We start from the raw sequence: 16363 nt of genomic DNA on the forward strand, positions 1-16363 counted from the left end.
ATAGTTTATTTGCACATTAAATATTTATGTGCTGCTCAATAGTCTAATTTTTAATTGTGTAAGGCAAACTCAATGCTAAAAAAGACTTATTTTAGTTGTGTCTTGCTGGAGTTTAAGAGGAATAACCTTCATCTGCATCCGCTCAGCCCCACCCCACTCCCTTCTAAATTCCTATGTTCATCCTTCTCTCAAGTGTGTGCCTGGGGACTGCAGGCCTTTACAATTCCTCTTCTTGAAGAGTAGCCATGGAAAGGAGTTCACGTCGGCTCTCAGGTAGCAAGCTGGGTTTGGGGTGCTGTGAGGAGGAGTGGGCAGGAAGACGAGCTCCCATATATCCAGAGTTTGGAGAGGAGCCTGCAGTGCAGAGTGGACCACCAGCTGAGCTCCGCGGAGAGCTGCAGGCTGGCAGAGAAAGGCGACCCCCACGTAGGCCTAGAGAAGGCAGATGTGTCTCTACTCACCAATCATACAAGGATCTTTCCAGTGTGGAAGGTGAATACATCTGGCCTGGACCCAAAAGCCATGTGTCCTTTCCTCCTGGACTCCGTGGCGCTGGTCTACTACTGCTGGAAGTATGTGAACAGGGAGTGGGTGCCCAGAGGTCAGCCTGAGCTACAGGTGCCCAGCTGTGTCTACATGACCCTGACTCTCTGAACCTGGAGCCAGCTGAATAAATGTGCTTGTGTCCTTCAGCAATGTGAAACTTATCAACAAGCTCAACCGAGGGTGTCAGATCATACTGAAATTCTTACATAAACATAAACTTCAAATTCACATAGTAAGAGTAGGTGGTCTGAAGGGGATGGTTCCCAGCCATTATATTCTCCAGTCGCAATGCATATCTGGGACTGCTTACCAGAACCAGGAGACCACAGCCCTTCAAACTAAATGCAATCCATTTCCATGCCCTGGCTGGTTTGGCTCAGTGGTTAGAGAGCATCAGTGGCCCACAGACCAGAGAGACCCGGGTTTGGATCCCGCTAAGGGCACGTACCTCAGTTACAGTTTGTCCCCGACCCTGGTTGGGGTCGTGAGTGTGGCAACCAGTCACTGTGTCTCTCTCACATCGATGTTTCTCTCTCTCTCTTCTTCCCTCTCTCCCTCCCTCTCTATCTGAAGATAAATGCAAAAATGTCCTCAGGTGAGGATAAAAAACAAAACAAAAATAAATGCAATCTACTTACAAAGGTTTGTCTTGATGCAAAGAGAAGCAGGGATCACAGATAAGATGGAAGAACCTGGAGACAAGAAGCAATCTGGGTATTCTTAGTGGAGTGGCTTATTCCTGGAACCAGTACTTTCTGCTCACTGTGCCTTCAGTTTGGAGGTCTTCTTGAACTTTCCCTCCATAGGTGGCTGCGAAGGATAATCTGTCTCGAGGAACCAAGTTTACTCCCTCCCCCTCAGCCCATACACTCATTGGATCAACGAACCATCCAAGACCAGCTTTTCTTTTTGAGTACTTCAGGTTTTATTTTTAATAAAACAAGTCCCACAAGTCCAAGGTACAAAATTAACCAGAATTATACTCATGCATAATAATAGCATGAAAATTAATCCTTCCTCAGGGGAATAGCGTCCTTCCTGATACCCTCTTTGGTTACAATAAAGATCCTGGGTGTGTCCCCAACGCACAAGTCCCTCTGAGACACGGAAAGGAAGACCACTTTCCCATGCACCACGGCTCTGTCCAAGAAAAGTGGGATAGTTCACGTTCTGTACGTTCTTAAAATCAAGCTGGTTGTCAGCAGGGACTGTAGCACAGGACATGCTGAGCCTACAGCCTTGAAGGAGTCCCTCTGGTAGGCTCCCATCAGGTCAAAATGGTACACAGCTTCCTTCCCTTCTTCATCAGCCCCGGACAATGTCGTAAACATAGTATGGGAAGAAGCACTTTGAATAGGGGATTGTCAACTGCATTGCAGTAATTGCTCCCACAGTCGTGGCCTTATTATTGAAATGCTCTAGTTTGCTTTCAGTAATTGTTGGCAGAGTAAGGCAGTATCTATGAAAACAGTTGCATCCAATAACTGTTTAGGAAAATTAAATGCTATAGCAAGTTTTTAGTTTTCTGCCTAATACTTTCAAATTCTAGTCTTCTGTTAAATGACTACATCTAGAAATCTTTATTTTTTAAAAATTGAGCTAACTTTTTTACACAGAATGAATGAAAAACTTTAAAGTTTAGGTTTGATTACACAAAGGAGCAAATGCTTTTCTTTTCAAAGGAAAGTGACTTTAAAAGCTTATAATGATTTAGCAAAGGTTTTCCGAAGATCAAATGCTTCTTAAATGCCCCTTCTTTTGAGTGGTAATTTCTAAATTAATTGTCAGCATGCAAAGTGATTCTAAATTAATGTTAAAAAAACATTTCAAATTGTTTAAACTCACTTAGTCTTACATTAATAAATCTCAGTTCATGACATAACTTAAACTTTTCTGATGAATTATGAGATTAAGTTTATCCAAAGAGGAGATAATGCATTTCTACACTCATTTGTGCAATTGGAACAATGATGGTATTAGACTAAAAAAATGATTTTTTGACAGCAAGGTGCAAATGTATGTGAAAGTAACATTTTGCCAAAGATGAGCCGATGTGTTTTTATACTAGTCCTGATATAGGGCTTTTCACAGGCTATTTCTTTTGTCTGGAAATGACTTTCTCCACATAATTGTCTGACTTACTCCTTCAATTTCACTTCTCATGGGGCCATGCCTGACCTTCCCGTATTAACTGCGCCAATGTACTCTGAAAACTCGAGTTGTCAAATGTTTTATCAGAACTTACCCATTTTTAATCTGCTATGTTATTAACTGTTGCAAGTTTGGTAATGCCTATCGGTTGCCTTCCCTGCTGCTGCCAGAATTGCTCAAGTGCAGGGATATTCTTTGTCATGGTAAGACAAAAAATCTGTCCCCGGACTTAGAACCACTGTGGGCATGCAATTGGAGCACACTGCATGGATGTCAAATAAAAGAACCAATGCTCAAGGAGAAATTTCAGAAAGTCATTGCTGTCATAATCCGATGGTGCTACCTAACATTTTACAACAGCAAAAACAAATTACATGGGGAAAACAGGCTGAAATAAAAAGGTATTAAGTTGAGTAAAAAATGGGTTTGGGAGAGTTTTAATAAAGGAAGTAAAAACACAACCTAAAAATTTCAACCACAATAGAGGCCATAAGACAAAAAGAAACATTAATATAATTATAAATGTTATGGCAATATATATTTTTTTTGGTTAAATTACTGAATAATAAAATAAAGCATGAAGTCTGAGTTTAAAAGACAATAGATTTACAAATATAAATTCACTTAAGATAAAATTACCCAAATAGTTGACAAAAAATTAAATATAAGTAGTTATACACAAGGAATTATGTGTGTGTGTATATATATGTATGTGTGTGTGTGTGTGTATATATATATATATTTTTTTTTTTAATCCTTACCCAAGGATATTTTCCCATTTATCTTCAGATAGAGTGGGAGGGAGGGACGAAAGAGAGAGAGAGAAACATTGGTGTGAGAGAGACACATTGGCTGGTTGCCTCCCACATGACCCTAACAAAGGCCAAGGATGAACCACAACTGAGGTGAGGTACATGCCCTTGACCAGAATGGAACCTGTGACTCCTTGTTTTGTGGGCCGACACTCTAACCACTGAGCCAAATCAGCCAGGGCTACAGGGAATAACATTAAAAATATGATAAAGAATAAAATAAATGTCAATTGATATTGACAAATATTCCAATCTAAAATAGAAATATAACTAGCCTGAAACCAATGAATATCAGAGAAGATTATTAAGACACACAAAGAGAAGTTAAAAAGATATAATGATAGTGGGGGGAAAATTCAACATAACAAGAAGGTACTAGAAGAATGAAATAGAGGCAAGTGAATTATTAAACTATAGACAGATCTTTCTATATATCTGTGTTCTTCAGTTGTCTACCTTACTATTTCCTATTTGTTTCAAAATGCTTTGGACATTTTAAAGTAAATCAACACATTTTGAAACTATATAAATAATAGGTACTTAAATAACATTTTCTTAAAATGACCTTATAAAACTAGTAATAAGTCCTGGTCAGTTTGGATCAGCAGTTAGAGTGTTGGCCCGTGGACCAGAGAGTCCTGGGTTCAGTTCCTGCTAAGGGCACATACCTCAGTTGTAGTTTGTCCCCGGTCCCGGTTGGGGTTGTGTGGGTGGCAACCAGTGATGTTTCTCTCTCTTACCCCCTCTCTCCCTCCTGTTCTATCTGAAGATAAATGCAAAAAGGTCCTTGAGTGAGGATAAAAAAATAAAAATAAATAAATAAAACTAGTAATAACAAAATGTGATCAAATAAAAATATAAAATTAAAACACATGGTTTTGAATATTTGTGTAAATTTAAAAAGAAAAAAGTGAGCTGTTACATTTCTTATAAATATCAGAGGCAAATATTCACCTCAACTTCTAAAAAACTTAAGCATAAGTCCAGTTCAGAAAACTGTTCTCAGTATCTAGAAAAGTTGTACATACACATTTCCAAAGATCACCAATTCCTCTCCTCTATATATGCTTGAACCCAAAGCAGTGCATCCACAAATTCACTCAAAGGCATGCACCTGAATATTCATAGCAGCATCGTTTGTAAGCCCCAAATAGAAACTACCCACATAAGTGTCCAGTCACAAGAGAAGCCAGAACATTTGGAGAATATTCACACAATGTGAATTGATTTTCTATAATGTACATAATGCACAATTTCATTAATATTTCTTTCCTATTGCTGAAAGTATTGAGAGAAAAATATCTAACATTAGTTATAAGATTATGTGGAATCAATTTTCAGATTTTTTATTTTTATTTGGAGTGGAAGGGGGAGAGAGAAATCTCAATGTGAGACAGGAACATTGATTGGTTGTTTCCCATAGGCACCCTGATCAGGGACTGAACCCACACCTAGGTAAGTGCCCTGACCAGAAATTGAATGCACAGTCTTTTGGTGTATGGGATAATGGTCCAACAAACTGAGCCACCTTGCCGGGGCCAAACTTTTTATTTTGATTGATTGATTGATTGAGTTTTCTCCCTAAGTCTTTCTATTTTTTAATTTTATTTTTATTGTTGACAATATTACAGATATCCCCAACCCCCACTTTGCTCACCTCCAAAACAACAGGGATCTTTGGTTTTAGAAGCCAGCAGAGTGGTTAAATGGAATAGTATTGGGATGAGAATGTCCTAGGTTGATGGTGTTACTCTATTTTGATCTGATTCTTACCAAATAGGTGTCTTCTTATTGTGAAATCAATTCACTGAGCTGAACCCTTTGATATGGGCACTATTCTCTATAGATACTATATACCCAGTAAAAACTTAAAAGTACATAGAAATTTAAAATATCATTCTTGTGTATTGCTTTTTATAATAATTAATTAAAAAGAAAAAGAAAAAAACTGTTAATCTTCACATGCTTTGCAAAACAAACAAAAAAAACACTGTCAAAGACTTTTACAATCACTCGAGAAAACAAAATGGTAGGGACAAAGAAACATTAACAAATCAATATAAAAGAATAATAAGAGACAATTAAAAATAAATAATTTAAACAGCAGTAAAACAGTGTTATGTATAATGGATCTGCGGACTCTGTGGCAATGAGTCCTGTGAAGTGGATGAGAACTATATCCAGCCTCAATTCTTCTGGACTCAATGAACAGGCACCTCACTGTGGACAAGCTCTAGACATAATCTTGGACCAAGAACCTGATGAGGAGCTGAAAGACAACCCCAACTAGAGCCACCTGATTGAGCAGACAACTGAGATGCTTTACGGATTGACCTATGTCTGCAATGACATCGCCCACCCACATGTTGGAAAAGAACCAGCAGGGAGACTTTGGTTACTATCCCTGTGTGTACATGAGAACAGCCAATGCTTCCCATTGGCCTTTCGGACAGCCCAGGTGAGGCCGTGGTTCTGAAGCCCTACTTCCCAAGTGCGTGGAGGTGTATACACCCAAGTCATCGGGAACCCCACATGGACAGTGACTACTTGGGCACTGGTTTCCCTCAATACTCTTCATAGTGAACCCCAAGTACTGAACCAAGTGACCCACAAACCAACTTGTCCCCAGGCTCTACAGTTTCGGACCTTTCTGATGGCCTTCCAGCTGCAGTTCCAAGCCACCAGCAGCTTGCAGAGCTTTGTCAAGATGATTTGCTGATTCCCTATCTCACCTCTCCCTCAGTCTTTGACAACTTCCTTTTTCAGGATCCCTCTTTATTTTATTTATTTATTTTTTTTTAATTTATTTATTTATTTATTTTTTTGTTACAGATATTTTACCTTTTTACCCCATTGGCACCCCCCACCCCCCCCCCCCCCTCCCCCCTGTCCCCGGCTTAGTTGTCCATGTCCATTGGTCATGCATACATGCATATAAGTTCTGTGGTTTATCTCTTCCCACCCCCCCACCCCCCATCCCCTCTTCTGAGGGATGTCAGTCTGTGCCCTACTTCCATGTGTCTGGGTCTACTGTATTCCTCAGACTGTTATGTTCATTATATTCCGTATATAAGTGAGATCATGTGGTATTTGTCTTTTTCTGCTTGGCTTCTTTCACTTAGGATAATACTTTCCAGGTCCCTCCATGTCGTCTCAAAGGATAAGAGATCTTTCTTTCTTACCGCTGCATAGTACTCCATTGTGTATATGTACCAGAGCTTTTTGATCCATTCGTCTACTGGTGGACACTTGGGCTGTTTCCAGATCTTAGCTATTGTAAATAGTGCTGCTATGAACATGGGGGTACATATATTCTTCCTGATTGGTGTTTCAGGCTTCTTAGGGTATATTCCCAGCAGTGGGATCACTGGGTCGAATGGAAGTTCAATTTTTAATTTTTTGAGGTAGGACCATATTGTTTTCCATAGCGGCTGCACCAGTCTGCATTCCCACCAGCAGTGTATTAGAGTCCCCTTTTCTCCACACCCTCGCCAACACTTGTTGTTTGATGATTTGTTGATGGCGGCCATTCTGACAGGTGTGAGGTGATACCTCATAGTTGTTTTAATTTGCATCTCTCTGATGATTAGTGATGTTGAGCATTTCTTCATATGTCTCTTGGCCATTTGTATGTCCTGTTTGGAGAGGTGTCTATTCAGCTCCTCTGCCCATTTTTTAATTGGGTTCTTTGTCTTCCTTTTGTGGAGTTGTATGAGCACTCTGTATATACTGGAAATTAACCCCTTATCTGATACATCGTTGGCAATGATGTTCTCCCATACAGTGGGTTGCCTTTCCATTTTGATGATTGTTTCTTTTGCTGTGCAGAAGCTTTTTAGTTTGATGTAGTCCCATGTGTTCATTTTCTCCTTTATTTCTGTTGCCTTAGGTGATGTATCAGTGAAAATTCTGCTCCGTATGATGTCCAAAATTTTGTTGCCTACATTTTCTTCTAGAATTTTTATGGATTCACGGGTCACATTTAAGTCTTTTATCCATTTCGAATTTATTTTTGTGTATGGTGTAAGTTGATGGTCTAGTTTCATTTTTTTGCATGTAGCTGTCCAATTTTCCCAACACCATTTATTAAAGAGGCTGTCTTTGCTCCACTGTATGCTCTTGCCACCTTTGTCAAATATTAATTGAGCGTATTGCCTTGGGTCCATTTCTGGGTTTTCAGTTCTGTTCCACTGGTCTATATGCCTGTTCTTGTGCCAGTACCAGGCTGTTTTGGTTACAGTCGCTTTGTAGTATAACCTGATATCTGGTATTGTGATCCCTCCAACTTTGTTCTTCTTTTTCAAGATTGCTGTGGCTATTCGGGGTCTTTTTTGGTTCCATATGAACTTTTGAAGTATTTGTTCTAGTTCTATGAAATATGTCGTTGGTATTTTGATGGGGATTGCGTTGAATCTATAGATTGCTTTGGGTAGTATGGACATTTTAATTATGTTAATTCTTCCAATCCATGAACAGGGTATGTGCTTCCACTTTTTTATATCTTCCTCTATTTCTTTTTTCAATGACCTGTAGTTTTCTGCAAATAGGTCTTTTACTTCTTTGGTTAAGTTTATTCCTAGGTATCGTAATTTTTTTGGAGCGAAGGTAAATGGGATTGTTTTTTCAGTTTCTCTTTCTGTGAGTTCATCATTGATGTACAAGAATGCCGTCGATTTCTTGACGTTAATTTTGTATCCTGCTACTTTGCCAAACTCATTTATTAAGTCTAATAGATTTTTGATGGAGTCTTTAGGGTTTTCTATGTACAATATCATGTCATCTGCAAATAATGACAGTTTCACTTCCTCCTTTCCAATTTGGATCCCTTTTATTTTTTCTTCATGTCTGATTGCTGTGGCTAAGACTTCCAGTACAATGTTAAATAAGAGTGGCGAAAGTGGACATCCCTGTCTTGTTCCTGTTCTTAATGGAAATGTTTTTAGTTTCTGTCCATTGAGTATGATGTTGGCTGTAGGTCTTTCATATATGGCCTTTATTATGTTGAGATATGATCCCTCTATTCCTACATTGCTGAGCGTTTTTATCAGAAATGGATGCTGGATTTTGTCGAATGCTTTTTCAGCATCTATTGATATGATCATGTGGTTTTTATTCTTCATTTTGTTTATGTGGTGTATCACGTTTATTGATTTGCGAATATTGTACCAGCCTTGCATCCCTGGAATGAATCCCACTTGGTCATGGTGAATAATTTTTTTGATGTATTTCTGGATCCGATTTGCTAGTATTTTGTTCAGGATTTTGGCGTCTATGTTCATCAGGGATATTGGCCTGTAGTTTTCTTTCTTCGTAGTGTCTTTTTCTGGTTTTGGAATTAGAATTATGCTGGCCTCATAGAACGTGTTTGGAAGTCTTCCTTCTTCTTGAATTTTTTGAAATAGTTTGAGGAGAATGGGTGTTAGTTCTTTTTTGAATGTTCGGTAAAACTCCCCCGTGAAACCATCTGGGCCTGGGCTTTTGTTTGCTGGGAGAGTCTTGATTACCTCTTCAATTTCCTTAGTTGTTATTGGTCTGTTCAAGTTTTCTATCTCTTCCGGGAATAGTTTTGGGAGACTGTGTGTTTCTAGAAATTTGTCCATTTCGCTGAGATTGTCGAATTTGTTGCCATATAGTTGTTCATAGTAGTTGTTAACGATCTTTTGTATTTCCGTGGTGTTGGTTGTTACTTCTCCTCTTTCATTTCTGATTTTGTGTATTTGGGTTCTCTCTCTTTGTTTCTTGGTGAGTCTAGCTAAGGGTCCATCTATCTTGTTTATCTTTTCGAAAAACCAGCTCTTTGTTTCATTGATCCTTTGAATTGTTTTTTTGGTCTCTATGTCATTTATTTCTGCTCTGATCTTTACTATTTCCTTTCTTCTACTTGCTCTGGGGTTTTCTTTTTGTTTGCTTTCTAATTCTTTAAGTTGTGAGGTTAGACAGTCAATTAGAAATTTTTCTTGTTTTTTGAGGTAGGCCTGTAGTGCTATGAACTTCCCTCTCAGAACTGCTTTCGCTGCATCCCATAGATTTTGTGTTGTTGTGTGTTCATTTTCATTGGTTTCCAGGAAGTTTTTAATTTCTTCCTTGATCTCCTCGGTGACCCATTCATTGTTTAATAACATGCTATTTAGCCTCCATGTGTTGAAATGTCTTTGCATGTTCTTTGTGCAATTGATTTCTAGTTTCATGCCATTGTGATCTGAGAAGATGCTTGATATGATTTCAATCTTCTTGAACTTGTAGAGATTTAGTTTGTGTCCTATCATGTGGTCTATCTTTGAAAATGTCCCATGTGCACTTGAGAAGAATGTGTATTCTGTAGTTTTGGGGTGTAATTCTCTGTAGATATCTATTAAATCCATTTGGTCTAGTGCTTCATTTAGAGTCTCTGTTTCCTTGCTAATTTTTTGCCTAGAGGATCTATCCAGTGCTGTCAATGGGGTGTTGAAGTCCCCTGCTATAATTGTATTGTTGTCGATTTCTCCTTGGAAGTCCTCCAGAAGATTTTTAATATATTTTGGTGCTCCTATATTGGGTGCATATATGTTTATCAAGGTTATATCTTCCTGTTGGATAGATCCTTTCAATATTATGTAGTGGCCGTCTTTGTCTCTAGTTATGGTCTTCATTTTGAAATCTATTTTATCAGATATGAGAATTGCTACCCCCGCTTTTTTTTGCTTTCCATTTGCTTGGAAAATTTTTTTCCATCCCTTCACTTTCAACCTATGTGAGTCTTTGTTGAGAGGTGGGTCTCTTGTAAACAACATATAGATGAGTCATGCTTTCTTATCCAATCAGCTACTCTGTGTCTCTTTATGGGAGCATTCAATCCATTTACATTTAAGGTGATTATTGATATGTACTTATTTATTGCCATTTTTGTTTAGTGTGGTTCCATTTTTCTTCCCATTTCTACTGCTAATTACAGCAGTCCTTTTAACATTTCTTGCAGTGCTGGTTTGGTGCTAATGTATTCCCTTAGCTTTTTTTTGTCTGGGAAGCTCTTTATTTGATCTTCTATTTTGAATGATAGCCTTGCTGGGTAGAGTAGTCTTGGATTCAGATTCTTGTTTTTCATGACTTTGATTACTTCATGCCATTCTCTTCTTGCCTGTAGTGTTTCTTGTGAGAAGTCAGCTGAAAGCCTTATGGGGTTCCCTTTGTAGGTAACCTGTTGCTTATCTCTTGCTGCTTTTAGGATTCTCTCTTTGTCTTTAATTTGTGGCATTTTAATTACTATGTGTCTTGGTGTGGGCCTGTTTGGGTTCTTCTTACTTGGGACTCTCTGTGCTTCTTGAACTTGAATGCCTTCTTCCTTCACCAAATTAGGGAAGTTTTCTCTCACTATTTTTTTGAATATATTCTCTATCCCTTGCTCCTTTTCTTCTTCTTCGGGGACTCCTATGATACGAATATTATTACGTTTCCAGTTGTCCCATAGTTCTCTTAAGCTGTCTTCCTGTTTTTTAATAGTTTTTTCCTTTTGTTTTTCTGATTGGTTGATTTTTTCTACCCTGTCTTCTAATTCACTGATCCGGTCCTCAGCTTCCCCTACTCTGCTTTTTAAACCTTCCAATGTGTTTTTCATTTCGGATATGTCATTTTTTATCTCTTCTTGTTGGTTTTTAATTTCCATTTGGCTTATTTTCAGTGTCTCTATGTCTTTACTCATGCTGTTCAGCTTCCTCAAGATCATGGCTCTGAATTCTAGCTCTGTTAACATGCCTAATTGCTCCACATTGATCTCATCTTCGGTGGAGGTGTCTTGCTCTTTCATTTGGCTTCTGTTTCTGTGTTTCACCATTTTGGCTATCACTGTGGGCTTTGGAGCCTGTCAAGTTCTCCCTGTGGGTGTTGGTGTTCTGCTGTTTGTGGCTCCCTCTCCTGTGTTTAGATGAGCGAGGGAGGACCCGCGTTGAACACCGCTGTCAAGTCTTACTTTCCAGGTTAAAGTTGCCAGCCCAGGAAACGTACTGTTATCCTCTAGCTTTTTGCCTGGAGGCTAGCAGTCTAGGTTAATTGATGAGTTTTGGGTTGTCAGTTGATTGAAAAACTCCCTCTGGTGCTCAGCCAAGGGGCTTTCACGAGGGTGGGGCAGATGCTGGTCGTTAGTGAGCCTCAATTAGCACTACAATGGCCCACAGGGTGGGGTTGGATCTCCGAGGGAGGGGCTGCTGCCTCTCTCAGAGCCCTGGGAAGGAGCAATGTGGCCACCGTCCTGAGTGGCTGCACTCAGCCAAAGCTCTGAGCGCCCTCCAAACCCCGAGTGTCTAGACACAGTTCCAGTCCAGTCTGCCCTCCCTCCGCCGGAGCCCAAGGTGAGTGGCTGTGGCTGTTTCATCCTCTGTCCCGGCTGTGCTGTGGGGCCGCCTGGGAGTGTAACCCGCGGGCGCCGCTTACAGCTGAGGCCGCTGCCGAGCTGCCGACCGTGCGCTCCCAGCCCCGTCTCGCGCCTTCGCAAGCCTACCGGGATGGAGTCAGTGTCCTGCGTTGTATGGTCCTCCAAGCTGCTTTTCTGTTGGTTTTTTCCGTCGATTTGTCTGTGTTATAGTTGTAATTCCAGTTTGGTTCTGGGAGACGGTCTGTGTAGCTCCGTTCACTCCGCCGCCATTTTTTCCTGTCCCCAGGATCCCTCTTTAGTTTTTTGTGTAAGTAATGGAGTCATTATTGTGGTGGGAATATAGACTAAAGTGGAAGAAAAGGCCAAAAAAAAGCATTTATTGAAAATGTATATAAAATCTTGTCAGATCTCTTGAGAAAAAATATTTGAAGAGAAGGGCTTCATGTCTCCTGATATACAAACTGCCAAATGATAAAGTATTGTTGTTAATTCCATGAAAAATACATTTAAATATTAAATAAAGTTATTTTAATTAAATTACATTAGTAAAATTGATTAATGAATGAGAAGAAATACTAAAGAGCCAATAATAATGAAGAATTTCTTTTTATAATTCTACAAAAATTACCATGTTTAAAAGGAACAGGAATTGTCCAGCCAGTGTGGCTCACTGGTGGAGCACCGACCCATGCACCAAGAGCTCACCATTTTGATTCCTAGTCAGGGTACATGCCCAGGTTTGGGCCCGATCCCCAGTGGGGGCATGCAGGAGGCAGCCAGTTAATGTTCTCTCTCATTGATGTTTCTATCTCTCTCTCCTTCTCACTTCTTCTCTCTCTAAAATCAATAAAGAAAAAATATTTTATTAATAAAAAAGAAAAGGAATTTTTTATATATCTAAATAACTAATTTTCATAGTATTTAATCAGTTCCGGGATATAGGTCACAATAGACATTGCATGTGTCAAACCACAGATTGAATAGCATATTTTAAAAAAGCAAATTTCAATCTCACTAGTAAATACCAATTAAATCTTAAGAAAAAAAAAGTATGCTTAATAAAATTTAATTGAATGTTTAATAAAATTAAAAGTGTAAATAACAATTGATGTATTTAAATATGACTAAGAATACATATCTTTATCCATATATATTTCCAAATATACTGGAACTTAACAGATTTAATATTAACAAAAGGAAAAAGAAGCTAAAATTGGTGTATTTGACCTAGCAGCTACCATAAAACCATACATTTGCCAAGAAATAGTCAAGTTCAAATATATTGAATATTCCAAGTAAGTCAAAATTTATGAATATCATTGCAGAGATTGGATAATACACTGAGAATTGGTCACTTCAAAATGGGTTCATAAAACAGGTCACACTTTAGTTGGAGAACAGAATCCCAGTCCCATCTCAGAGGGAATAAACAAGGTGTTCATTTGGAGCATGTCCTTAGCCATCAGAGTCTGGTTAGGCCAACGTAATATCCAATGAATTAACCACACCTCCATGGTTAATGACAACAAATATATACATTGTAAAGTCCACATTCTTCAGCATATGTTAAGAGATATTGTTTGCACCTGGCTGGTATGACTCAGTGGTTGAGTGTCGACCCATGTACCAAGAGGTCGCCAGTTTGATTTCTAGTCAGGGCACCTGCCCAGGTTGTGGGCCCGATCTCCAGCTGGGAGCATGCAGGAGGTGACCATTTGATGTTCTGTCTCATCAATGTTTCTATCACTCTCTCCCTCTCCCTTCTTCTCTCTCTAAAAATCAATAAAGAAAAAAAAAATTTTTTTAAAGAGATATTATTTGCTGATCACTGTATGTTGTTCTAGTCTTTCTCAGAAGTGCTCATTTTTGTTAAGATTTTTCCCCACCTGCCTATACTTGGCTTGCTTGAATTTATCATCTGTGAAAAAGTGTTATTTACTGTTATCTCCATCCTTAAAAGGATTGATTTTCTTAGCATCAAATAACATATGCCTAAAATGGGGAATGATTTATTTCTTCATCACATGGGTTATGAACCACATTGTCTTGTTTTGAACCCTCATTCAGACACTTAAGTTTCATAATCCTGGGAAAAAATATACCTAATCTCCATTAGACTCTATTTATTTCTGCAGTGGGCGTACATAATTTTTCCTCATAGATTAACTGCAGAGATGAAATAAAATAAGTTGCACAAAGCATACTTATATACATAAAAAAAATATTACTATGAGTTGACTACTATTTTTTCATTTTGGAAGATTTTTCCATTCCTTCACTTACAACCTATGTGCATCTTTTGTTGTGAGGTGGGTCTCTTGTAAACAACGTAGGGTCATGCTTTCTTATTCAATCAGCTACTCTGTCTCTTTTGATCAGAGCATTCAATCCATTTACATTTAAGATTATTATTGATATGTATATATTTATTGCCATTTTTGTTTATTGTGGTTATATTTTTCTTCCTATTTTTTCTACGAATTTCTAAGAGCTTTTAACATCTCTTGCAGTGTTGGTTTGGTGCTAATATATTCCCTTATCCTTTTTTTTTTTTTGTCTGTGAAGCTCTTTATTTCACCTTCTATTTTGAATAATAGCCTTGCTGGATGGAGTAGTCTTGGATTAAGATCCTTGTTTTTCATGACCTTGATTGCTTCATGCCATTCCCTTCTGGTCTGTAGTGTTTCTGTTGAGGAGTCAACTGATAGCCTGATGGGGGTTCCTTTGTAGGTAACCTGTTGCTCATGTCTTGCTGCCTTTATGATTCTCTCTTTGTCTTTAATTTTTGGCATTTTAATTACTATGTGTCTTGATGTGGGCCTGTCTTGGGGCTCTCTGTGCTTCTTGAACTTGAATGCCTTCTTTCTTCACCAAGTTAGGGAAGTTTTCTGTAACTATTTCTTTGAATATATTTTCTAACCCTTGCTCATTTTTTTCTTCTTCTGGAACTCCTCTGATGTGAATGTTATTACGTTTCCAGTTGTCCCACAGTTCTCTTAAGCTGTCTTCTTGTTTTTTAATTTTTTTTTCCTTTTGACTTTCTGATTGGTCGAATTTTTCCTACCCTGTCTTCTAATTCACTGAGCAGTCCTCAGCTTCCTTGACTCTGCTGGTTATTCCCTCCAATGTGTTCTTTATTTCTGCTATGTCATTCTTCATTTCCACTCGGTTGGTTTTCAATGTTTCTATATCTTCACTCATGGTGTTGAGCTCCTTTCTCATGCTGTTGAACTTCCTCAAGATCATGGCTCTGAACTTTGCCTCTGATAACTTGCTTAACTGCATTTTATTTATCACATCTTCAGTAGAGTTCTCTTGTTCTTTCATTTGGGATTTGTTTTTTTGTTCCACCATTTTGGCTATCTCAGTGGGTTTTGGAGCCTGCCAAATTTTTCCTGTTGGCGTTGGTGTTCTGCTGTTTTTGCCTCCCTCTATTGGGTTTGGATGAGTGTGGGAGGACCCATGTTCAACACCACTGTCAAGTCTTTCTTTTCTGGGTAGATTTGCAAGCCCAGGAAAGGTTCAGTTATCCTCTAGTCTTTTGCCTGGAGGCTATTAGTCTCAGTTACTTGATGAGCCTTGGGTTGTAGCCCTCAGCTGAATAAAATTGACTACTATTAATATTGATTCTAATGTAAGCATATTAATTTGATTTTTTCCCTACCAGTTTCTCTATCACACTCCTAGATTCTGTGGTATTATGAGAAATATATTCAATAAAGGTAGGAAATGATGTTAAATATAGCATACTTCATTCAAATCTATCTTAATCCTGGTATCTATTCACCATCCTTTGATGTACATGGAATCCTCCAAAGAAGGCAATTCTCTTTTGCTACATTTTGTAAACAGATCTTCAACTTGTTAGCTGTGAATCAACGAGACCTCAGCTCTTGTTTGTTGAAGGGAAGATTTCATCAAGAGACTAAGTGCAGCAAATCAAGCAATAATTTATTAGCTGCAGAAAAACCACATTTAAGACAGTGAAACAAAGAAGGGCTTAGCATAGAAGGAGCAACAGAAGAGTCAAGGCAGGGCTGGTTTGACTCACGGGGAAGTCAGAGAAAAGAGGGTCCAGGAGACAGGTTCAGGGGGTTATCCCTGGACAAGCTGTCACTGCCCATTACTCCCCTGGTTGTAGGAATCCTGGTTCCCTTAGAGGGAAGAAGGGGGAGAGGAAATGGCACGGGTATGCTCCCTTGGGGAGAGCTCAGGCTTGGTCTTTTGTGTTGAGGGTATTTATCTCTGTCTTGTAGACAGGAATCTTAGGGGAAGTCTCAAGGGAGGGTCTCAATATAATAATCAGTTTTCCAGTTGTGCTCTTTTAGGGTATGATCTCCAGCCAGGGCAAGGTGTCGTGAGTCAATGCAGCTGGTCCTGGGGCAGCCACAGTGGCACTTGTCTGATTTTGCTGATTTTCTAAGCCTGGAGCTGAAATACAACTGGGGACTAGATGTTATCTTGAGGGAAGAAAAGGTCTGGGGGTCCAAACTGCATGACCAGTGATATG

General features: G+C 39.0%; 2 pseudogenes; one reads left to right on the forward strand and one right to left on the reverse strand.

Annotated features, from left to right (window-relative positions):
• Positions 1–1553: 1553 nt before the first annotated feature.
• Positions 1554–2795, reverse strand: LOC118641576 (annotated as a pseudogene).
• Positions 2796–4617: 1822 nt separating this feature from the next.
• LOC118641578 lies at positions 4618–6228 on the forward strand (annotated as a pseudogene).
• Positions 6229–16363: the final 10135 nt, after the last annotated feature.

The sequence above is a fragment of the Molossus molossus genome, unplaced genomic scaffold (genome assembly GCF_014108415.1).
Source record: "Molossus molossus isolate mMolMol1 unplaced genomic scaffold, mMolMol1.p scaffold_m16_p_3, whole genome shotgun sequence".
Classification (NCBI taxonomy): Eukaryota; Metazoa; Chordata; class Mammalia; order Chiroptera; family Molossidae; genus Molossus; species Molossus molossus.